The following is a 25,913-nucleotide window of genomic DNA, read 5'->3' as shown; positions in this document are numbered from 1 at the left end:
AGAGGTTTGGATAAGAGAGTCTATACTATAACCCCTTTCAGCTTGAACATCTGTGGTTCCAAAAGTCCACCTTTGAAGTGCTGGGATCAGTGGGAAACTGACTTTGGGGTCTTTAAATGCCTTGGTGTTCTCAAAACAATTGATACATTGGATCTTTCTATCCAAATTCAAAATTCATTTTTAAATTGTAAAACATTGTTCAAAAATTTTTTGGAATGATTTTTGTCCCTATGCTTAGACAAATGTGTCTAGAAAGGGAGAGAGGTGAGAAAGGGGGCAAGATACAGAATTCAACAATACTGATAATTTATGCATAACGTTGTTTTGTTTTATTGAAAGCACATCCTTGAATCTCTGGAAACCTGAGGAAGAAAATATGATATGTGTTTCAGAACTGGCTCCAGATGAATTCATGAGCAGCCGGCTATGAGGAAGTATGTGTCAGCATTTTTTTAAAATTAATTTTAATTGGAATATAGTTGATGTACAATGTTGTATTAGTTTCTGCTGTACAGCAAAGTGAATCAGTTATACATATACATATATCCACTCTTTTTTAGATTCTTTTCCCATATAGGTCATTATAGAGTATTGAGTAAATTTCCTTGTCCTGTGCCCTCCATCACCTTGTGGTTTGCCATATCCCACAGGCCACCAACTGGTCATCCCTGGTTAGGAAAACACTGCTAGTGAATGAGGTTGTCTATTGGGTCACAAAGAAAGAGGCCATGCCACAATCTGGACATTTCTAATGAATAGTCATTTAAATTTATTTACTTTATAGTTTCAGCCGTTCATACAGTTATTTGTCTGTGTCACTTTAGGGAAGTTATTTAATTGTTTAGAGCAGGGGTCCCCAATCCCCGGGCCACGGACTACTACAGGTCCGCGGCCTGTTAAGAACTGGGCTGCACAGCAGGAGGTGAGCGGCGGGCGAGAGAGCGAAGCTTCATCTGCCGCTCCCCATCGCTCCCCATCGCTTGCATAATTGCTTGAATCATCTCTCACATTACCTCCTAAGCCATCCCCCTCCTCCAATTGTCTTCCACGAAAGTGGTCCCTGGTGCCAAAAAGGTTGGGGAACTGCTGGTTTAGAGCTTCCATGCCTTCATCTGTTCAAGTAAGCACATCAGCTTCAGAGGGTTGTTGTGAGAGTTTTAGGCGATGATGCCTGTGAAAACATATTTTAAACTGTTAAACACCATAGACATGTGGGTTATTATATCCCATTGAACAAGTAATGGCCAAGAAATTTATTTTTCTTTCCTAAAACCTCAAAAACAATAATTTTATCTACACCATATCTTTTTCTCATCATTGTCTTGTGAAGTGTAATCTACTCCATCTACTTTTAGTAAATTTGCCAATTTGGTAGCTTTGGATCAGATTGGACAAATTTTCTGTAAATCCATTCTGAGCAGGACTCTGTTATCGTTGGAATCCCAGATCATTAATTGATGCTTGCAGCTGCCAAGATTTTACCGCAATTGAGGAAATAACCGTGGAAATCAGACTCACACCTGAATTCCTTTAGATTTGTTCATTTAAATCTGATCCTCAAAGAATTTGTTTTACTCATTATTCTACCTAATTTGCCAAAAATAAATCAGGAACGAGTCAGCACTCAAATCCTGGGGTAATTGGAGCTTTCGATGTCAGCAGTAGCATTCACATCTATTCCATCACGAGTGCCTGCTAGTTCTGCTAGAGTGTGTGTGTTGGAAATATGAACTAAGAGGGTTCATTTGCCTGCAATTACAAGTATTGTTTGGGGGTATTTTTAGTTCATCTGTAAATGGATATAAAATGCTGCTATCTGATAGAAATAAAAGGCTATTTGTTTTCAGATATCAATCTCACTTGAAGAAGACAGGATGAGAAATAGACTGGAGGAATATATCCTAATTTATCACCATAGAAATATGGGTAGTATCTTTCAAAACTAAATGCTTTTGATGCAACAATCTTGGGGGACAAATAAGCATATGGATATAGCCTCAGAATAATGATAGAATGACGTGTATTCTGACATTAGTTAATTAATGATTCTTTACAAGAGTAAGGAAAGGAAAAAACATATGACTGAGGACAGATTTCATTGTGTTGACTTGATAGCCAGCAATGGTACCCTGTCTACTTGAAATCTGTGCAGTATTTTGTTATGAATAACTGTCAGGAAACAAGATAAGAGATGGGGATTCAGGCAAGTAAAACTTTCATTTACTCAGTAAAAACTGTTTAGGTGTTGGATGTTAGGGAGCCTGATTCTTATTTAGGGTCTGAGCAGAAGGAACTTCACACAGAGCACGGCAGGCAAGGGACCAGTTCACCTTCTGCCCTGTACTTTGGGAACTGGTTCCGTACTGGTGGCTTCTCCTCACTCATCCACTTAGTCACCAGCAGAGATGATAGAACAGCACAGAAGCTGTGGGGCTGGCGAAAGATTCTGTACCCCAGTTCTCACTTGTGGGTTTTTCCCTTGCACCACTAAAGAATTCTCAGATACCAGCTGTGTGTCCTATAATTCAACTTAGTTCTGACCTATCTACCTAGAGACACCATCAGATGCCACAGGTTAAAGGCTTAGTCTCACAAGACTGCCCTCCACTTCAGATGCCATTCACAAATCCAAGCTGTTATCTGTATTTCTGACCTACTGGCTATAAATCTGAGGTGCCCATGACCCCCTCCTTGGGTTCAATTAATTTGCTAGAGTGGCTCACAGACTCAGGAAACCAGTTTGCTCACTAGGTCACCCATTTACTACAAAGGGTATCAATCAACCCCCAGATAAAGAGATACTTAGGGCAAGGTCCCCAAAAAAGGAGCTTCTGTCCTTGTGGAGATTGGGGCCCAATGCAGTGGCACATGGAAACATTCTGTTTCCCCAACGTGGAATCTCTCAGAACCCACTTTTTCTTTGGTTTTAATGAAGGTCTCATTACATAGGCCTGATTGATTATTATTATTATTATTTATTATTATTTTTTTTTTGCAGTACGCAGGCCTCTCACTGTTGTGGGCTCTCCCGTTGTGGAGCACAGGCTCTGGACCCGCAGGCTCAGCGGCCATGGCTCACGGGCCCAGCCGCTCCGCGGCATGTGGGATCTTCCCGGTCTGAGGCACGAACCCATGTCCCCTTCATTGGCAGGCGGACTCTCAACCACTGTGCCACCGGGGAAGCCCTGATTGATTATTATTATTCGCTATTGGTAACAATTCAATTTCTACCCCTTTTCCGTTCCCCAGAACTCAGGGGTTGAGACTGAAAGTTCCAGCCCTCTAATCACAGCTTGGTTCCTTTGGTGATCAGCCCCACCTTTAGATGGAGTCCAAAAGTTACCTCATTCACATAACAAAAGACACCTTTATGATTCTCATCACTTAGGAAGTCTGAAAGGTTTCAGGAGCTCTGTGCCAGAACTGGGACAATGATCAAATACACATTTCACAGTACCACACTGGCCCTGGGACCTTGGGCGTACCATAGATGGACAGAAAGCAGAGGAGAGGGGCCCTGTGGACAAGTGACCTTGAACACCAGTAAAGTGTCTCAGCTGTGGTCAGGACAACACCGGTAAGATCAGCTACTTCTCCCTGGGGGAGGAAAGAGCAGAGTGGAGAGCCAGAGACAGGGCGTAGGCTCAGACCAGTGCCCACTATGGGGTGGAGGAGGGATGGCAGCCCCCCCCATCCCACCCAGATTCCAGGGATGAACTCTCTGGAAGAGACAGAAATACTCAAGAACAGGTTCCTGCCTTAAAGAAGCTAATCAACCTGTGAAAGCAAACACCACATGTTGATTTTTATTTTTTGCACAGAATTAAGACAAAAAAATTTCTATACCTTCTAAAAAATAGCATCCAAAAAAAATGTCTGTGGCATTTACATGTCTATTTAAAAATGTCTGTGGCTTTAGACCAAAGTCTTTAAGAGGGATTGGAGGAAATTCTAAGTGGACAGGTTGGCTTTTGGGGGGAAGTCTGTATTCCTTTGGTCTCTTTTGCTCCATTTTGGTTTCAAGATAAGAAGGACAATATTTTCTTTGACAAAATCAACAGATTCATTCTGATAATGAGACATAATATTTGAATTGAGGACAGACCTAAATATTGCAAGCTGGCTAACCTCTTTTTTCTGTAGGCCATGACCTGTAGCAGCTGAACCAGTACCCTGCCCTTGCCCAGCTGTTAGCTCCAGTTATTTGTTCCAACAGGTTAATGCAGAGAATTGTTGCCCTATTATTAGAAATGGAATGGTGATCTTTAATAGAAGTCTTAATTGACACCCAAACTTAGATAACACAATATTAAATGCTGTGGTCTTTTATAACAAGTGATTACTATGGTTCTGTAAGGAAAATATCCGCAAGATTTTCTGAATCCTTTCATTTGCATCCAAATATATGGCTGTCAAATTGATATTGGGTGCAATGTAATTAAATGGCAGTGTTCTGTGCTGCTTTCTACAAGGAGTCTGTTGCTTAGAATATATAGGAATTGCCAGGCAGCACAATGTTTCCACCAAATGGGGGAAGAGCAGATGACTCAGACAGAGGCTCTTCATGCTACTGGAGTTTAAAGTCTGTCCCCTGCCAAGTGTCCTGTCTCCTCAGCTTTCCACTCTATGTAGGGTATGCTGAACCTCCCCAGACCTGAATGATAAAAATCCCTTAGATGATTCGACAGAGAGCTGCAGCCTCACACACCTGTAATGAGCAGGGCATATGGAAAGGAATTAAGAGTCTCTGCAGAAACTCTCTGAGGCAAAATCATTTTTCAAAGATTGTTTGGAGACACTGTGACCTTAAAGTAATAGACTTCCCAAAGGAAGAAGAAGCCCAAGACATGAGGCAAAAACAGCAACTCTGGAGAGCAGACAGAACCAGAAAAAGATGAGTTAGGGATGATTACCACTAAAACTAGTAAGAAAGAACCAGAGATTATTGTCAAAATCCACTATGTACTCTTTTTTTTTTTTTTTTTTTTTTGCGCTACACTGGCCTCTCACTGTTGTGGCCTCTCCCGCTGCAGAGCACAGGCTCTGGACGCGCAGGCTCAGCGGCCATGGCTCATGGGCCCAGCCGCTCCACGGCATGTGGGATCTTCCCAGACCGGGGCACGAACCCGTGTCCCCTGCACCGGTAGGCAGACTCTCAACCACTGCGCCACTAGGGAAGCCCATGTACTCTTTAATTATGTGAAACTTTGTTTATTTCTCACTGGGTATGGATTTTGTCATTATCAACAAAAACTTTTGATGTCTTCATAAAGACCAGGTTAAAAACCCCTTCCATTGTTAGTAAAAAGGGACGCTTTTCCCAAGATCCCTGTCCTTTAGAGCCAAGAGCATTGTGCCTAGAGTTGGCAAAGCCAGATGAGCAGTCCCTTAGAGAATTCTGACCTAATGAGGTTTCCAGAAATATGGGTAGAACAGGCATCAGCAAGCTATGGCCCATGGGCCAAATCTGTCTTAAACAAAGTTTAACTGGACCACATCTACTCATTTATTTATGTATTATCTATGGCTGCCTTTGTGCTGCAAGGGCCAAGTTGAATAGGTGTGACAGAGACCATATGACCCACAAAGCTGAAAATATTTCTATCTGGCTCTTTCTAGAAAAAGTTTGCAAACCCCTGGGATTGACTCACATGAAACATCACTTGTCACAAAGCAGCAGCCAAACACCTACGATGAGAACCATAGACAAGCATCCATTCATTCATTCTTTTTTGTTCATTTACAAACATTCATTGGGCACCTACTATGTGCCAGGCACTATTCTGGGATGCTTAAGTGAGCAAAAAAGACAAAAATTCCTTTCTTCATGGAGCTTACTTTCTCATGGGGAAAGACAGACCGTAAATAATAAACAAAATAAGTGTGACATACTGTAGAAAATGCTAAGTGCTGAGGAAAAAAATAGAGCAGGTGTACATGGATGGGAGCCCTTGGAAAGGGCTGCAAGTTGTGGGAGACTCTTTAGGAAGTGACATCTGAATGAAGATGTGAAGGAGCTTGAGCTCTGCAGATCTAGGGGAAGAGTGTTTCAGGCCAGGGAACAGCCAGTGCAAAGGCCCTGGGTAACCTCTACAGGATCCTGCCTTATAGCCATTAGCTCAGGAACACAGGTTGGTTTTCCAGATACATGAAATTAATCTCCAAATTCCACCCCCCTAGACCCAGGCAATTCTTTTTTTAATCTTATTTATTTATTTAGGCTACGACGGGTCTTAGTTGTGGCATGTGGGATCTAGTTCCCTGACCAGGGATCAAACCCGTGCCCCCTGCATTGGGAGCATGGAGTCTTAGCCACTGGACCACCAGGGAAGTCCCGACCCAGGCGAATTTTAACAACTCCTGAAGATTTTGATACAGTAAGTCTGGGGAGGGGACTGGAAATTTGTATTCTGTGAAATGGGGGACCATTTTCATTTTCTCAAGTGTCTCTTTTTGGGAACAACTGATCTAAATCAAAATAGGAGTGCCCTCCAAATATGCTGAGAGTCATTCAGGCTCTGCTTAAACATTTCCAGTAATGAGAAGCTATCAACTCTTTTAGAGAGTTCACTCCATAGAATATTTATAACATTTAATTAATTAATTAATTAATTCAACAAAAGATGTGTAGCCTTCCTACTGTGAGTCAGGTACTGGGGATGTGAGAACACATATTCTGTGCCTTCATTGTTTTTTACTTGTTTGTTTCTTATCACAAAGTGTATATGGTATTTTAATTTTAGACAGATTGGAAGAAACCCAGTAAAACACATAAGAAAAAAGTTCCTTTTTATCTTATAAGTAGCAATTTTAATATTTCGGCCTCTTGCATTTAATTTTTTTCTCTCTTTCTAGGTTTAAAAGTTTGAGCTCTCTTTTTCAACTAATAATGTGTTATGAATATTTCTGTTTATACAAATTTTTTCTGCTATGTGCTTTAAAAATAACAGCTTATTATTCCATTTTATATATGTATGTATACATATATATTCCCTATGTACACGCATGTAGAATATATACACACACACACACACACACATATATATATGGCTATTTAGGTTATCTCAAAATGTACACTACTACAAAAAACTCTAATTAATTTTCTTTTAAGCCTTTTCCAGCATTTCTAATTATGGAGGTAAATGTCTATAAGTGGAATTTCTGAATTAAAGGATGTAGGCTTTTAAGTCTTTTGAATACATTGCCAAATTGCCACTCCAGAAAGAATGATCCAATTTCCACCCCCATTTCAATTATATAAAAATATTCATGTTTGCATACCCTTGGCAATACTTCTATTTCATTCTTTTTTATTCAAAAGCTATAATTACTACAAAGTTCTTTTTTGTGCTGGGCTCAATTTTGCCTATTAAACTCTTCAGTCTATTGATCTGACTTTTGTCTTCTGGAGCTTTGTGGAGTAATTTCAATTCCCCTTCTTTAAAATGGAATCTCAAATATTTGAAAATAATTATCATGTCTCTACTGTACTCTGTCTCCAGTTAGATAATTACTCCTTTAACCCACTTTCTAGACTCTCCGCATTTCTGGTCTCACCATTCTAGATAAGCTTTCGTTAATCAAAGTCTTTCTCATAAAATGTGGTGACAAGGATTAACTCAGGACTCTCACTGCAAAAACACTGCCTTCTTTGTTTTGAACAGGATTCTTCTAACTGGTGCAGGCTAGGCAGGCGTTAGCTTTTCTTGGCAACCTTGCCATCCTATTGGCTCATACAGAGATTGATATCTACCAAAATTCCCAAGCATTTTTATAAACAATCTCGTGGTCATATCAGGCATATCTGCTGCACTTCACTGCTGCAGTTGTTTTCTGAGATCCACATGAAGGACTTTAATAAAAAATCAGCACAACCATTAATTCTAACTTGTCAAGTTCTTTTGAAAACTGATTTCATCACCAGATGTTTATCTTATACAAACTCGATAGAGATATCTCTTGATTTGTAATTAAGAAAAATACAAGATCATGTCTATTGTAGAGTCCTGCCACACCCTATTAGTCTGTTATTGACCCATTAATCAAATAGACTCTAGGTACAACACTGAGTCCAATCATGCTACTTGCAGCTCATCCAGAGTGTGTGCGTGTGTGTGTGTGTGTGTGCATGTGTGTGTGTGTGTGTGTGTGTGTGGTATTCCTGTTGCTAAAGATATGGAGGGAAACTTTGTAAAACAAACCACAAACAAAATATTTTAAACTTGCTGAAATCAATATATGTTCTTTGCATAGTCTTTCCTTGACCCTCCTGACTATGATTCCTTTTGTTTTTTTTTATTAAAATGGACATTGTTTTTTTGGCATAACTAGTCAGTTGTCCATGTTGGGTTCTTGGTTTCAGCTTTATTCCAGAATGGTTGGGTCAACTTCAAGCTAAGATTGATGCAGTTTCTAGTTTATAACTTCATTTCTCTATTTTGAAACATTGGGGTATTTGTCCATATCTCATCCACTGGAACGTTTTGCTTTTGTAGGAAATTAAGTATTAATTTTTGTTGTTGTTTTATTTTTCAACTAGTTTGGTGTATAGCTTATTTGGATCTAAGGACTTTTATTCATTTCAGGCAGAGTTTTTTTTTTTTTTTTTCTTTTCTTCTAGATCTTCTAGCATCTTTAACTCCAGTTTTCTGATAACTGTGCTTGGTACCTACACTTTCCAATTTGAAAGTCATTCTGCAAGATGTAGAAGATGATTTTAAGTAAAAGTTGAGCACATGTGCTTTTGTATTATTTCTTAATAATGTGTTATTTATCTCCATTTGTAGATTTAAGTCTTCCTCATTTTAATATTATAGACATAATTTTAATGATCCAATTCACTGTTCTTGACACTTTTGCCACATCTATGTGAAATGCATTGCCCTTATCATAGCTGATCTGTACATGCCAAACAATTCAGATTACTGAAAAAATAGTTTAGCTCTGGTGGTATTTATATGTGAACAGATTGGTAGTTAACACAGGCTTGCTTTCTTACATGTGTGCTGCTTTTAAATAGTTTCAAAACATTTTGTACTTTTTATCTTAAAAACTAGACCCAGTTATAAAATTGGATCATGAATCTAAGTTACTTGCTAGCCTATGCAATAAGAGGTGGTGATGAATAAGGTAGAGATAATTGCATTTTCTTAAGAACAAGAAATATGTGTAGGTATATGTGTGTATATATATCCATGTAGATATATATATCCATTCTCTGTGCTCCTTATTTGGGAGTTTCCATAGTTTCTACAGAACTTAAAATAATATAGAACAAAACTAATTGGCTTCTAACTAAATATAGGAAAGGAAATTCAACTATTTCAATGTGAGAGTCATCTTAAAATAAAACAATTTAATGTTTGATTATAGACTTTTTTCTAGGGTGATCCACCATCCCCAGTTGCCTGGGACTGGGTTGTTTCCCAAGATGCAGAGTTTTCAGTGTCCAAATAGAGAAAGTTCTGGGAAAACTGGGGTGATTCAGTCATCTTATCTTTATCCTAATTCTTCCCATATGACCCTCCCCACCTTTTTTTAAACCTAAAATGGTTAACTACTTTCCCATTCTAATATGACCAGTTTTTATTTAGCCAATTCCTTTTTTTTTAATGAATTTCAGATGCTGTTGCTGTCTAGTCTATAGACTACTCTTTCTTTCTTAAAACTTTCTTTCCCTCCTCTTTCTCTTTTCCTCACCCCTCTTCCATGCTTTCTTCCTCCATAGGAGAGCATCCAGGGCACAGAGTTCACCTTTAATACACTCATTTCAGTGTTTAGTGACCATGAAATGATGATTAATAACTCCAGATAACTTGCACCTCTATTTTCATTGGGAAATTCATGTTATTTCTATACCAATGGCCCATATTTTTGTGATTTGGATTCCAAATTGAAGCAAAAAAGAGGAATATACATTTTATGAAATACTTTTAAAGGCAGAAGTAACCAGCACACCAGAACTTCTTGGAAGTAGTACCATGATCTTGATGTTTCTGTCCCCAGATGCCAACAAAATGGCAGACCCTTTATTGTGTTGATGGAACCAAGGTTCACACACGACCCAGTTAATGTGTTGACTCCATCCATTCTGACTTACATGCCATTGAATATAGTAATCAAGGCTTGCAAACTGGGGGCTTGTGTGTCAGAAGTAGTCCATGATCATCATCCCGCATAACGTTTACAGCCTGGAAGAGACGTTTGAAATGATAAGGTAGAACTTCCTCATTTCTCACTTGAAGAAACTGAGATCTAGAGAGGTTAAAGAAATTTCCTGATATCAAAAATCTAATTAGTGGCCGGGCTGGGATCTCTATCGCCCAGGATCCACGGGCTCATTCCCGACCCTAAACTGTCAAAGGAAAAGAGAGGAGACAAAGTAATAGATGTGAGATTGTTCATGATCCAGCCTCCTCACAGCCATTTCTGGTGGAAACAGGCTTGAACCAACTTTGCAAAATATCCCCTTCGACCTTTATCCTCTTTAGCCACTTTGCAGCCTGAGGAGCTTACCAGTGCCCAGCATTGGGATCACTGGTTTCCATGTTTTTATTCTTGCTCATTATTGCTCAGAGTTGTCCCCCTAATAAGTGACTTACTCTTCCCATAGTCATTCCCTTGAACATAAATTTTTAATTTATGGAACTCCCACCTAATCTAGGCTTAATGGCTGCCTAGAGAATTTGCTCAATTGACCACTGAAAAGCAGAACATAGCTAATGTGGAGCCGTCATCTTGAAATGCCTTTTACCTTTATCTATTGCTTTTATCCTTGCTTACCGTGAACCTTATTGCCTCTGTTTAACATAAAGCCTCTACAGAACAAAATTACTAGTCTTTTTGAATACAATATGCTTTTGAAACCCATCCCCTCTAGGTCTGCATTTTCTCCCCCATTTTCCTTATACCACAGAAAATTACATATCTTCTTTAAAATGTTCATTGAAAAAAATTGATGCTCTAATATCATTTTAATAAGATAAAATTGTAACCCACAATTATTTTTAAATTAACTTTTTATTTTGGAATAACTATAAATTATCAGAAAAGTTGCAAAAAGAGCACAGTGAGTTCCCCAATATCCTTTATCCCATTTTCCTCTAATATGAGCATCTTCTATAACCATAGTGCATTTGTCAAAACTAAGAGATGAATGTCAGTGCATCACTGTTAACTGAACTGCACACTTTATTTGGATTTCACCATTTTTTCCCACTGATGTCCTTTTTCCTCTCCAGGATCCAATCTGTGGTTCCACATTGCATTGTGTCAAGACATCTTCTTAGTCTCCTCTGATCTGTGACAATTCTAAAGTCTACCCTTGTTTTTCATGATCTTGATGGGTTTGAAGAGGACTGGTCAAGGATTTTGTAGGATGTCCCTCAATTTGGGTTTACCTGATACTTTTCTTGTGATCTGACTGTGTAGTGGGTTTAGGGGAAAATATCACAGAGGCAAAGTGCCCTTCTCATCACATTATATGAGGACTGTATGCCATCAACATGTTTTATTATAGGTGCCATTGACCTTCATCACCTGGTTAAGGTTGTGTTTGCCAGGTTTCTCCACTGGAAATTTACTAGTTTTCCATTTCCATGCTCTTTTCCTTGGAAGTGAGTCACAAAGTCCAGCCCACATTCAGGGGGAGGAAGAATTATGCTATCACCTCCAATCTTTTAACCTATTTCATTTCTGCCCATTAAGTTGCCTCATTTTGGGGTCTAAGCATCTCCACCACTAGGTGGACCGCATTTATTCTAAAAGTTTCCTACTCCTCTTCTAAACACTTTCCTCCTTCCCTTGTTTTGTGACCAGCTCCATTTCCATACATTCTTTCTCTCTTCTCTGCAGCAAATCTCTCTGATTTTAATTGTCTTCATCTGAAACTTAGCATAGCGTACCATGGCTACTTTCCCTGGTTTCCCAGAGTTTGAGTTGAAAGATGAGGTGTGTTGGGTTAGGAAGTTATTCATGAAGAAAAAAGAAACTAAATGTAGACTTAATAGATAAAAGAGTTAAAGTAAGTCTCTTCACAAGTTAACAACTGATGAGACAGCTACTCAGTAAATGTTGTGATGTAAGAATTTCAAGGAGTGTCTGGGGGATGCAGAGATCCTTTGGGAAGGAGGCCCTCTTTATTCATCTTCTTACCTTTTTCTCCTAACACATTAAAAGGCAGCAAGTAAATACCCAATACATCTTTGTTGTTTATAGAGATATGCAGATGTGGATTGATATAAACACTCACCAACTTCTATATGACAAACACATGTAGAAAAAGCAAAGCTCTAGGAAAACCAATGCACTGCTTTTGTAGCAAGATCTCCCAGCAGATATGGTGATTCAATGTCTAGATTTAAATCCCAGCTTAGCCACTTACTAGCTTTGTGATTACGGGCAAGTTATTTACACTCTCTGTGCTGAGCTATAAAATGGATATATTATTAGCACTTATGATACAGAGAGGTTGTGAGAAATAAGTGAATTAATCCACGTAGAGTACTTAGCAGAGTGCCTGGCACATAACAAACATTCAGTCAATATGAATTATTGATACGGTTATTATTCATGAAGTTTTAGGTATAGATCAAGCCATGAGTTTATTTCTGTATAGACTTTTAAAGTAGATTCAGGTTCATCGCTAAATTGAGAGGCAAGTACAGAGATACCTCATGTACTCGCTGCCCACACACATGCACAACCTCCACCATTGTTAACATCTCCCACCAGAGGGAAACATTTGTTACCACTGATGAACCTACATTGACACATCATAACCACCCAAAGTCCACTGTTTATCTTAGGTTTCAGCCTTGATGTCATACATTCTATGGTTTGGACAAATGCATATTGACATATATCCATCATTATAATATCATACAAAGTATTTTCAGTGCCCTAAAAAATCCCTTATGCTCTGACTATTCATCGTTCCCCAAAACAAGTTGTTTTTTTAAAGTAAAATCATTTCACAATAAAAACACCAGAGAAAGTTACCCAATGAATTAACTGCAAAATGTTAAATTGTTCCTATGTAGTAAATAACCCCGTTTCTCTCTTTCAAAACAAAGTTATCAGTTTAATCCTACCTATCTTTTATACTAGACTTTTTCCTGTAGTTTGACTTCCATCATTAAAAATATTTTAAATAAAATGGCTCAGCAACCACTAAATATAAATATAAGATTATGGCCAAAAGTTTTGGCTTTCTTTTCCTTGATATAGGATACCTCCAGGCAGAAGCTGCTTCCTGATCTAGGTGTCTGGGCTCTGGCCATCTAGAGCAAGGCAGAGGCCCAGACTCTGAGTTTAGATTATTTGGATACCTCAGCAGTGTTTAAATCTTTATCAATGGTGATCTTTATCTACACATAATTTGGAATTTTCCAAAAGACAGATTAATTAAACCATACAGCTTCACCAGTTAGGCCTCTTCTTCATTGGTAAATATGGTCATGAATTATTTGTAGACATAGTTTTGAGATTAGCTACAAACAACTCTTTCACAAAGTAATTTAGTTAGTGAATTAAAAATATTGTGTGCGACTACAAGTAGCTGCTCCCAAAGAAATGCTGAATTGGGTTGCCATGTATTAGGTTCATTATGCAAATAGACATCCCTAGAGAGCCATCCCAAAGACGATTAGCCTCTTCACCTTTAATAACCTAAGATCTCTGGTTCATGATGTGTGCAGATGAAAATATGTTCCGCCCGTGGGTAAGGGTGATATTAATGCATAATTCTTTTTTCTTTCTTTTTTTTTTTGCGGTACACGGGCCTCTCACTGTTGTGGCCTCTCCCGTTGCGGAGCACAGGCTCCGGATGCGCAGGCTCAGCGGCCATGGCTCACGGGCCCAGCCGCTCCGCGGCATGTGGGATCTTCCCGGACCGGGGCACGAACCCGTGTCTCCTGCATCGGCAGGCAGACTCTCAACCACTGTGCCACCAGGGAAGCCCCAATGCATAATTCTTTAGCTTCCTTCTCCCTACACTCGAATTCTATTTTGGCAGACCTCTTGAGTTCGGTTGTCAGAGAGAGAAAATCTGTGAGTACTGCAGTAGAATCCTGAGTGAATCTTGGTAAATTTAGAGGGTCAGATTACTCTTTGTTAGACTGCTGTCCTTATCTGTGAATAAAACGACATCTCCCCTACCCAGTTGTACTACTGATTGTGTTGCAAGGGCTCTAACTGGCTCTCCCTGGGTTGGAAACCTTTTAGATGGACCCTTCATCAAAAGAGCCAGTTGTATTTCAGATGCAGCCTTGGGTGCCAGAACAGCTGATTCACAGGTAACATTAGTCTTAAGCAGATTGTGCCTTTCTCTGGAAGAAAGTCAGCCAGGGCCCTAGGCAGGCTCAGAGAGAGTATTACCGTTTGGTGGCTAGAATGGTCACTTCCAAAAATAAAATGCAATCTTACAGCCTTTTGGAAAGGTATTTGCTGGATGCGGGCATCTGCTGACATTGAGAAGGTGTGATAGTTCACAGGTCTGAAATAGTAACCATGCGTGTTCCCAGAAGTGAATCATCAGTAGCTTCAACCCTGGAAAAGTTCAAGAACGCTATCAGTGTAAGTGACTGTTAATCCCAATGGGAAGGATTTTCCAGCTTTGCTGATATCATAGTTCAATTAGTTAGTGACTTATAAAAAAGTACATTAAAAAATGTTGTTTTTTTCTCCATCCTTTTTGCCTCCCAGAATTCTGCTAGGAATTCCCTGTCACAAAGGAGGACTTGGGGATACAAAGGCAGACTGCCTTTCTTGGAAGGACCCAATATAGAGAGCCTTGGTATTAACCTTTATATTTGTGCATTTGGAAATTCTTGGCAACTTGATTCATCTCCTGTTGGTGGCAATATGTGACAGGGCAGTGACTGAAAGGTGTGCTGTATGTGTGTCCCAGGTAATTAAAACCATGTCAAAAGGCCAAGGAAAAAAACTGCATTAAAAATTCATCCAGCATCTTGAGAAAGAGGTGATTCAATTTTTTTATTATCTATTTTAAATCATTTGTTGTATTTCATCCAAAGGTTTCCTTATCTTTTCTTGTTCCTGTATATGCTACATCATCTTCTTCTCCACCTCTCTCCAGGGATCTGCCCTTATAAATTTCTGTGGTCATCATTCTTCAGATATTAAAGAATATGGTACTTTCACATTATACTCTATTCCTCTGTGCTGAAGTCTGACTTTCCTTCAACTGACTCTTTTTGTGGCACTTTGTTTTTTCTTTTCCTTTACTTATGCTCTTTTCTTATTCTCCTCTTTGTGGTTCTGCCTTCCAATAGGACCTGTTTATTTGTTTGTTTATTTTTGATTCTCAGCCTTTAAGGCTCATTCCTTCCCTCTTCTGATGTCTTTCATGCCCTGAAATACGTTCAGCCAAACCTGGTCACAGAACAAGTTTCTTATCAACTATCATATCATAACTGTCTTCAGGGTTTCATATCAACATGATCTCTTTAACCTTAGTACCTCTTCTTCACTGATGAGAAACTGAGACCCTGATTGATCAGTTTCCTGAAATCAGACTGTGGATTCCTGGAAGAGTGAGAATTGTAATGTAGGTTTTCTGACTTCCAAAAGAAGTGACTAGCCAAGTGAACTCTTATTATTGAATATGTGGCCCCTGGACCAGCTACATGGGGAACATCTGGAAACTGGTTAAAAATACAGATTCACAGGCTCAACTCCAGACCTACTGAATCAGCATCTGCATTTTATCAAGATTCCAGGTGATTCATATACACATTAAAGTTTGAGCAATTTTGAACTAGACCCCTCTGTATTGAAGGACAGCTCTCTGAAACAAACTGCATAGCACTGATAAGTTTGCTTTACATCTGTGAGGTTTCTTCTGAGTCCTGGTTGCCCCAATCAAAGTCTGAGAAGACAGACACAAGCCTTGGTCTTGGTTTCAGTATCTGTCTGATCTCGGTTCTGGAATTTGGATTTCAGATAAGCTGCATTTGTAGAGAGTTTCAAGTAGCTAATGACAAAGCAAGTGAAATTCTTTTCTAGGCAATTAGTTTTCTCTGTGCTTACTTATTTGTGGTTCACTGATTCAATTTAGTATATGCAAACGTGTTGGTGACAACGGAGGCCTCGTAGCTTTAACTGTCTTTATCCGTTTCTTTGAATATATTGTCTGCTGTTTTCCAAGCACAGAGTGAAAAATACTCAAGTGCTTCATGGGATATTTCAATATCCAGAATAGTTTTTATTGTTTTCCCAAACTGTAATAAAAGAGGTATTATCTCCTTCATCCCCCTGAGTGGATTTTAAATTTAGAGGAAAACCGGTGCATGCATTTGGCAAGCAGAGGTGTACAGTAAAATCTATTTGATACCAGAATTGAAATGAATCACTGGCATAGGAAACAGTGATGAATATTTTCTTGTGGAGAGTAAGTGTTGTCAGATTTCACCACTATCATATCAGTTCATGTATAAGGGACACATTCCAACTTAGGATTTTGGATGATAAGCGCTGAGTAATAGTGAAAAAAGGGGTGTTCAAGCAATTTCCAGGTAAAAAAGAATAAAGAAAATGAATCTTGAGGGAATCAGAAAACACTTTCGAATATGCTTCTGTCTTTTTTTTCATTTTTCATTTCCAAATAAACATCCTTTTGATTTGAAAGACTAGAGGGATTGTAATGGGAGGCAAGTCAGAATCCTGAACATTCATGCATCTATCAGTAGTTTGAGATTGAATTTATTTCATGTTACTGCATGTTTGTGCCAACTGAGAGCAGACCCTCAGAATGTACATTTTTCAAGAGGATATGAGACAAGTCAGGGATGGTCTACAGACTGGCAACCTCTGCCCACCATGATTTGAACCTGGAATCAGTGCTTTTGCTCAGTGTCACAGCAAGCCTCAGCAAGCCAAGTTCCAGAAGCTCATCTTCTGTGATTCATCTAATTCTACATGCCTAAAATTAGGGTAAATGGCAAAATTACATCCATTTCCCCCTAAAATTCATCAAACCTGCCACTTCTATCTCTGATACAGTGGAGAGCTTGACTGTGACTAAGACCTTCAGACAAAGGTTACAAATATGAAGCTTTAATGTTCAGAAATATGCAGACAAGACATCACCCCAAACTTCACAAAATATTTCTCCTTAGTCACCCACAAGTTTAACCGACTTCACTAACTCATAACTGATTAGGATGTAGGCGAGGAAAATAAACAACCCAGCAACACCATGCCTGGCAGAATGGGGACAAGAAATGATGGTTGATGTGACCCTCATCCCCACCTCCTCATTGACTGTTTCTCACATGTCCACAAAGAAGAAGGTCATAATCATTCAGAAATGGTTTTAGACTTTGGTCATCAGCTAGGCTGACAGCTGTCTTCTCGCACATTCTTACTTTTGTGACCTTCTGGAGGGGGACCTTCTACTTCCCCCCATCTTTTCCTCCCACTACTGAAGATTTATTGTCCAAGTCTGCTAAAATTCTTTAGCAGTTATCCGTGATGATAACCTTACAGTTACAGAAAGTGATACCACTTCTGGAAGACAAGATAAAAATGCATCTTATTTCCACTTTGCTATATTGATGCATTTAACTTACCTTCAGTTTTGAAATTCCTAAACCATGAGCAAAAGAATGTTCTTTGACATTTGTGGTGATGCTATTGTTAACTCAGTCTTTATTGTTTAGGAGGTGCAAATTGATGCTATTTGAGAGGAAAATTTAAAATTCCCTGGCTTCCATGCTAAATATGTATATATATATATATATATATATACACACACAACTTCACATTTGAAGAAAGAGGATTGTCTTAGTACCTGAAAGGGTATTTCTGTCGAAAATCTAAGTCAAAAATTCACAGTGATTCCCAGCAGCATACAAGTGATAAGCCTTCTATATATTTTAATTTGGGGAGAGCCTAGAATATGTTTATGCTACTCTAATTTCCTTCTTTCTTAGAATTACCTGCTACTGACTCTTAAAAACTGAAGAAAAAAAGTATGCTTAGAATCATGGCTGCATTGCAAAACAGTTCAGGTGTACTTTTAAGGCACCTCAAGGAAGATGCATTTTAGAAGGCTTCAGATTTATATCTTTCATATATCATTTTCCCTTTTGAAGACTTTCATATACCTTTGAAATCTCTTCCTTGAAAGAGAATAAGTGAAAAATGATAACATTCTTAAATATGAATGATTCATCGATGTTAAGCATAGGATTTTAGACCTTGGGTGTATCTGTAAAGCGGATATTTGGAGAGTGGCTCATGTCCCTCCCACCTGCTCTGCCATTACTGGAGTTCTTCTAACGCTGGTCCTGAGCAAGTGCCACATTTATACTAGCACCTCAAATTTCCTGGCTTTCCATGAGAGAAATATTTCATGTTCAGTTAAGGTCCAACTTGGTGGAAGTGTTTAAATAATGAATTCAAGTAAGAGTCATAGAGTATACACACAAGAATTATTCATGCTAAGCCACAGTTGAGTATCAGTGGCTTATTTCATTCATTCATTTATTCACTTATTCATTCATTCTTCAATAAATATTGAGTGCCCATGTATTCATATATATTCTTTTTTTCTAGGCTTGAGAATAGAGCACTGAACAAGTAAAATAATCCCTGCCCTTACAAGGCTTACTTTCTCATATGGGAATCAGAGAATGAGCAAATTGAAGTAGTGATACAGAAAAATCAAAGCAAGGTAAGAGAGAGAGGACAAACTATTTTAGATAGTGTAGTTAAAGAAAGGCTAGTCGATATCACATGATGTTTGTCTTTCTCTGTCTGACTTCACTTAATATGATAATCTCCAGGTCCATCTGTGTTGCTACGAATGGCATTATTTCATTCTTTTTTTATGGCTGAGTAATATTCCATTGTATATATGTACCACATCTTCTTTATCTATTCATCTGTCAATGGACATGTAGGTTGCTTCCATGGCTTGGCTATTGTACATAGTGTTGCAATGAACATTGGGGTGCATGTATCTTTTCAAGTTAGAGTTTTCTCTGGATATATGACTAGGAGTGGGATTGCAGGATCATAGATGTAGAATCTAAAAAAATGATACAAATGAACTTATTTACAAAACAGAAATAGATTCAGAGACATAGAAAACAAAACTTATGGCTGCCAAAGAGGATAGCAGGGGATGGGGTAGAGATAAATTAGGAGTTTGGGATTAACAGATATACACTACTATATATAAAATAGTTAAACAACAAGGAACTACTGTATAGCCCAAGGAACTATACTCAATATCTTGTAATAAACTATAATGGAAAAGAACCTGATAAAGAATATATATATGTATAAATATCTGATATATGAATATATATATATATACATATATATATCAGGATATATATGTATATATATCTGAATCACTTTTCTGTACACTTGAAACCAACCCAACGTAAATTAACTGTACTTCAATAAGAAAAATAATGGGGAAAAAAGTAAAGAAAGGCTATTGAGTAGCTGATATTTGAGCAGAGATATAAATAAAAATTACAAATGAATGATAATGAACCATGTAAAGATGTGGGTCTAGAAGAGCATTCTAGATGGAGGGAAACAACCAGTATAAAGACCCTGGAGACAGGACTGAGTTTGATGCTTTAGAGCAGCTCTGTACAATAGAAATAAAATGACAGCCACAAATGTAATTTAAAAAATTTTAGGAAGCACAATAAAAAAGGAAAAATACAATTAAAAAGTAAAATCAGGGCTTCCCTGGTGGTGCAGTGGTTGAGAGTCCGCCTGCCGATGCAGGGGACACTGATTCGTGCCCCGGTTCGGGAAGATCCCACATGCCGCAGAGCAGCTAGGCCCATGAGCCACGGCCGCTGAGCCTGCGCGTCCGGAGCCTGTGCTCCGCAACAGGAGAGGCCACAACAGTGAGAGGCTCGTGTACCACAAAAAAAAAAAAAAAAAAGTAAAAACAAACAAGTGAATTTGATTTTAATTATATATTTTACATTAAATATGTAATCAATGTAGGCATTATGAATGTAATATTTTACATTTTTTCATTTCATATAATTTTTTCCAAATCTGTTGGGTATTTTATATATGAAGCATGTCTCAACTCAGAAGCTAAATTTTTACTGGAAGTAATTGATATGCATTTTGATTTCATAAAATTTATAATTGATAAAGTAGGTTTATATATCCATGTTGTCTAGACATACCTCAGGGTTTTCTGATCATTAAATTAGTACTTATTTTTAAATTTAAATTTACTAAAAATTAAAATAAGAAATTCAGTTCTTCAGTCTCCCTAGCCACAATTCAAGTGCTGAATAGGAACATATGGCAAGTGGCTACTGTATTGGAAAGTAAGAAGGTCAGAGTGGCTGGAAAAGAACAAAGCAGTTGGAGAGCTAGATAAAGGCCAGGAGACAGAGAACTTAGGGGTCTTGGGGGGAAATGTTTGGATTTCATTTGGCTTGTGCTAGGAAGTCTTTGAAAGTATGTGAATGGATGAGTGACATGCTCTGATCTGTGCCTAAGGAGATCCACTCTGGCTTCAGTAGGGGAGAGAGTAGAAGCATGGAGACCAGGTAGGAGATCATTAGGTAGGTAAGTAAGGGATGAAGATGGCATGGTCCAGGACTCTCATGGTGCAGGAGGGAGAAGTTGTTGGTTTCAGGGTATATCCTGAAGGTAGAGTTGAAAGTACTTGCTACTGGATTGTTTGCAGGGTAGGCAGCATGGAAGAGTCCAAGGTGACTCCTAGGATTTTGGCTTGAGCAACCCTATGAATGGTGGTGCTGATGTTCAGATAGATATGACCAAGGTAGAAGGGAATTGGAGGGAGGGCATAATGTGGACAAATTAATTGAGATTGGCCTAATTAGCTTTTCAAGTGGACAGCTGAGTTTGGAATTTATTGGGAAAGTTTAGGGCTGGAGACCTCTATTTGGCTTTCACCACATAGATGGTATTTAATGTCATCTGAATGAGATCAAACAGGAACTGAGGGTACACAGGAAAAAGAACAAGTCCAAGGGTACTCTAAAATTTAGATGTTGTGAAGTTGAGATGAAGCCAGCAAAGGATAGTAGGATGGGGTGAACAATGACATAGGAGGAAAAACTAGGTGAATGTGAAGTCTTAAAGCCAAGTTCAGCAGTCGTTTTTGGCAAGAAAAAGGTGGTGTGCTCAAGTAGAGTATTTGAAGAGAGCTTAATTAAGGGGAATTTTTACAATGGTGTGATCAGGGTTTGGAAGAAGCCCAAGGAAATAGTCCAGTTACCCAAAGGGTAGACTTGTGGTTACCACAGCTAGGCCTGAAGGGACAAGAAGAGACAGAGAACAAGAGAGTGAGAAATTGCGAGAGAGACAGAGAGAGAGACAGAGAGACTGAAAGAGAGACAGAGAGAAAGACAGAGAGAGAGACAGATACAGACAAAGACAGACTGCGACAGAGAGACAGAGGGAGACAGAGACAGAATCAGACAGAGAGAACTGTGGAGGACTAACCAATAGGAATTGCAGCATTAGGCTGAAGGGTACAAGTCTATGGCACACTGCAGGGAATGAGTAAGGAAATTGATAATCCAACCTCTCTTCTGTCTTCCAATGTTCTGCCATTGGCTGAATTCATCCAGAAGGGAACTGTTGGCTTAGTCTATGCCTGCACCTTCCAGGGCATAGTGCAGGATGGACGAAGATAAGGTGTGAGTCTGGAGGGGACATACGAGATAGCCGGCTTGCCAAGCGAAGAAAGCTGATAGCAGGATTATAAATGAGGATTATATGAAACAGAATCTGACTCTAAGTTTGTTTTTTACTTATATCCTTCTTGAAAGATGCTTAACAAGAGACACCAGATGGCAGAATCTGGAGATTTTGAATCATTGTCCTTGTGTGCCTTATTTCTTCCTTCCATCTTTTCCATTTCCTTCTTCCTTACACATTCCACTTAGCTTTTCATTTTTCTTGTATTCACTTCCCTCTTTTTCTTTTTTCTCTTCTTTCTACTTTCATTCCTCCTCTTTTTCCCCCTCTCTTCTTCTCATTCAGTCCTACACACTCTAGTATTTACCCCTTGATTCTTAGTCAAGTTGGTGCATGGAAGTTTCTGAGAACAGCTTAAAAACAAAATGATGTTTAAATGTCACTCATACCAACTTAGCATACAGAGAAAAATCATCGGTATCCAAAAATTATATATGGGTCAGGAGTAGACCTAATATATTTGCATTTTAAAACAATAATTGCTCCTTCATAGATGACTGGATGACTGATTTGAGCACGTATAATTGGAAGTATCTAAATTTATTAGGTTACAGAAAAGGTGATCTACAGCATAGTTTCTCAAACTTGAGCAGGCATCAGAATCACCTAGGAGGTTATTAAAAGACAAATTTCTTGGTCCTAGTCCCAGAGTTTCTGATTCAGTAGGTCTGGGGTGGGGACCAAGAATTTCCATTTCTAACAACTTCCAGGGTAAAGCTGCTGCTGCCACTGGTCTGGGGAGAACCACTGATATATAAAGACAGAGAATGACAGTAGACCCTGACATGGGATTGGGAATGGGGAAGGTAAACATAGGATGAATCACTAGGCGCTTTAAGAGGGAAATGGGAGGGTGGTGCTTTGACTCGTGATAAATTCCCTGACATTCAGAGGCAGCCTAGTGACTGGCTAAGAAATGTGGGATGAACAGTGATATAGACAGAAAAGAATGGCCAGGGCCCTGCCGACTTCAGTAGGATGAATACATCCCGAACAACTGGCATCTCAAGGGAGATAATCGCATCAAGGCAAATTAATTTTAAACACCTATTATGTGCTCAAATGATCCACTGTCTGCTAGACATCTCCACTAGGATGTATCACAAACTCAATCTGTCATAAAGTCTTGTTATCACCTCCCCTTCATCCTCTAACCTCTTCTCCTTCCTGTACTTGCCACCTACATCAGTGACCCCACTAACAATGTCACTATGCCAGGAATCTAAGAGTTGCTCCCAGATCCAATATTCCTTTCAATTTGTCTTCCTGTATAACTTGCAAAACCCATCTTGTATTTTCCCCATCCCCTACTAACACTGTCTTAGGTGAAACTCTCAACATTCCTCACCTAGAGATAGACTCCTACATCTAATTTTTCCCCCTCAAATTTTTCAACCATGCTTTCAGAAGAGCTATGTTCTAAAATACAGATCTGATCTCCTTGCCCCTTTTCATCCCTCTCCTATGAGGCTTCACAGGGTACACACAGCCTTCATGACAGGACACCTGGCTAGCCTCCTCATGCCTTTCTGCTCTCCCTCTTTCTTTATGCTTCCCCCTTTAATTTATTTTCAAGCAATAACAGATCATGCATATTTCCCCAATCACACCACATTTCTGCAAGCCTGTGTGATTTTCTTGGACTGTCTAGCTTCTGCACTCATTTCCACAGCCATCTTCTTTCTCTTCCAAGCTCTGTGAATTTCACCTCCTTGAAGAAATTTGACCCTGGATGGAAGCAAAAATCTTCTTATGTGCTCCTTGGGCAAATTTTAATTTTTGCCCTTAGTATATGATGTGGTTATTATCATGGGTTTATATATCTCTATTCACTTTCTAAAAAGTCTGTTGCTTGAGGGGTGAAGCTATAGCTTCTTCACCTTTGTATTGTCAGAGCTTAGCAACCTGATAAAATTTGAGCTACAGAATTATTTCAGGACACTGGGAAAACTTGTTCCAGATTTGGATTAAAGTAAGATGAACTGAGAACTAAGAAGAAAAAGAATGCTCAGTGTGCCAAGCTGAACCGAAGGGAATTCTGTGTGAGGGATGCTCTTGAACATCTCATCAGACTTTGTTCAACTTTCACCTTATTGTGTAGCATCAACTACAGGTGCTTTACTTGAACCTGCTAAGTCTTCCAGCTGTCTTCTCCATGCAGTTGGTGATGTATTTATGTTCTTTTAAACACCATTTCCCAAGCACTGTACTAAACACTTGGCTTGTATCACCTCATTCAATATTTCTAGTAACCAAGCCATTACCCACAGAGGCAGCAAACCTCTCTGATTAAAACCATAAATTCTAGTAGGGCTGCCAGGTCCTGGAGCAAGTTATTTAACCTTTTTTGGCCTCAGTTTTTGCATCTCTAAAATGGGACTATTAATAGCACTTACCTACACAATTGTTATATGCATGGGTTTGTCAATATTGTAACGTACCTGAGACTGCCTGGAACATACCAAGTGCTATGTAAGTGATTGTTAAAGAAATCGTACCATTTTCTTCTCCCTAATTTCTCCATTTTCCTTCCACCAAACCAAGTGTTTCTTCTCACAGCTTCTCTCATGAGTGATGTTTTTTTCAAAGGTTATGTGGTTTGTCTGAAAATATGGGATTGGATACCAGGAGGACTGGGATCTATTTCAGAGTCCGCTACTGGTGCCTGTGTCACCTTTAGCACCTCGTTAAACCCTCAGGTCCTCAGATCCTTCATAATGGGGTTGATATGAGTACTACTGTATTTGCAGACTCTGGGAAGGTCTAATGAGAATATGTATTATACATTAATATGTATATATACACACACATATATATGTGTATACACACACACACAAATTATAAGCTATAAGACGCTATAACGATGTTAGAAGAGTAGTGATAGCAATAATTATAAATGTGGCATCCACACCTGGCCCAGTCTTCAAGTCACTCAAGTAACTGCCATTTTGTAGGGGGCCCATTCCCACCACCACTGTCTGACTCTTCTGGATTAAGGTGTCCCTACAGCCATATCTCACATTCCCTTCTTTACCAAATATGGAGAAATATAGACAGTGAAGGTCTGGAATCCATTTAAGGTCCGGAATTCTTCAATCATCTCTCTTTCATGATTAAACACATTCAAGTATTATATGACACACAAACTAGTAAGACCACATGTTCAATCACGGCTTTTGTCCCTGTTGACTCCTGGGAGTGTATTAATTCCTGCACAGCTCCCCTCTTCTTCCTTCTGTCCCACCCACACCAATCATTCCTCCTTCTCCTTGGTCAAAATAGCATCTCAGGACTATAAATGATTCTGCATTTTACCTCCTTGGAGTTCTTCTTTACCTTTTGCTAATCCTCGGTCGTGCACAAAGAAATTATGAAAACAGTTGCATCAGTTTAATCTTATCCAAAAAATGCCTCATACTTATTTAAAAAATTTACTCCTCCTTTATGATTTTGACCATTGCTTGCTAGTCCCATCATTTTATTGGGACTTTAAAAAATTTCAATCGTAATATGAAATTTGAAAACTACTATCTTAACATTCTTGAAAATTTCTTTGGACAATAGGAGGTGGGGTTTAATTTTATTTGTCAAGTTAGACTTTCCTTTGACTTTAAAGACCACTCTGAGCTTTTTCTGCAGCCCTGTGCAATCTGTGGTGAATCTTTCCATTTAAATTATATTGCAGTAGAAAGAGAAAGGTCAGAGAGCAGAAGGAGAACAACAGGGAAATATCATTTAAGATAATTTTCAGACAGATCTTCTATGGAGTTAACAGGTTTTAATTCTGAATAGATTCAACAGTGAGTTTTCCAAAAAAAGTCTGTCACCCATTTTGATGATTATGATATACTTACAAAGAAATCACAGTTGAATTCATAGACCCAGATTATTTATTGTAAAGAAATGAACATGACAATATGCTTTCTATGTCTTTCCAACTAAAGTTTAGATCAATTTATCTTTGTGAAGATACTGCCTGGTTGAATTTTTTTAATATATTATGACATGTTATTGGAGCCAACTAGCTGGAACACAAGGTTCCTGAGACTCAACATTCATTATTTATCCATTTATACTAATAAACTTTTATATCCCACATATCCCCTGCTGAGATTTGAACAGGGCCTCAGAAGCACAACCTGCTTTAAATTTATGACACAACAGCAATT

Source organism: Mesoplodon mirus (assembly GCF_964341445.2).
Source record: "Mesoplodon mirus genome assembly, chromosome: 8".
NCBI lineage: Eukaryota > Metazoa > Chordata > Mammalia > Artiodactyla > Ziphiidae > Mesoplodon > Mesoplodon mirus.
The sequence above is the reverse complement of the archived record's forward strand: the minus strand, read 5'-3'. Positions refer to the sequence as shown.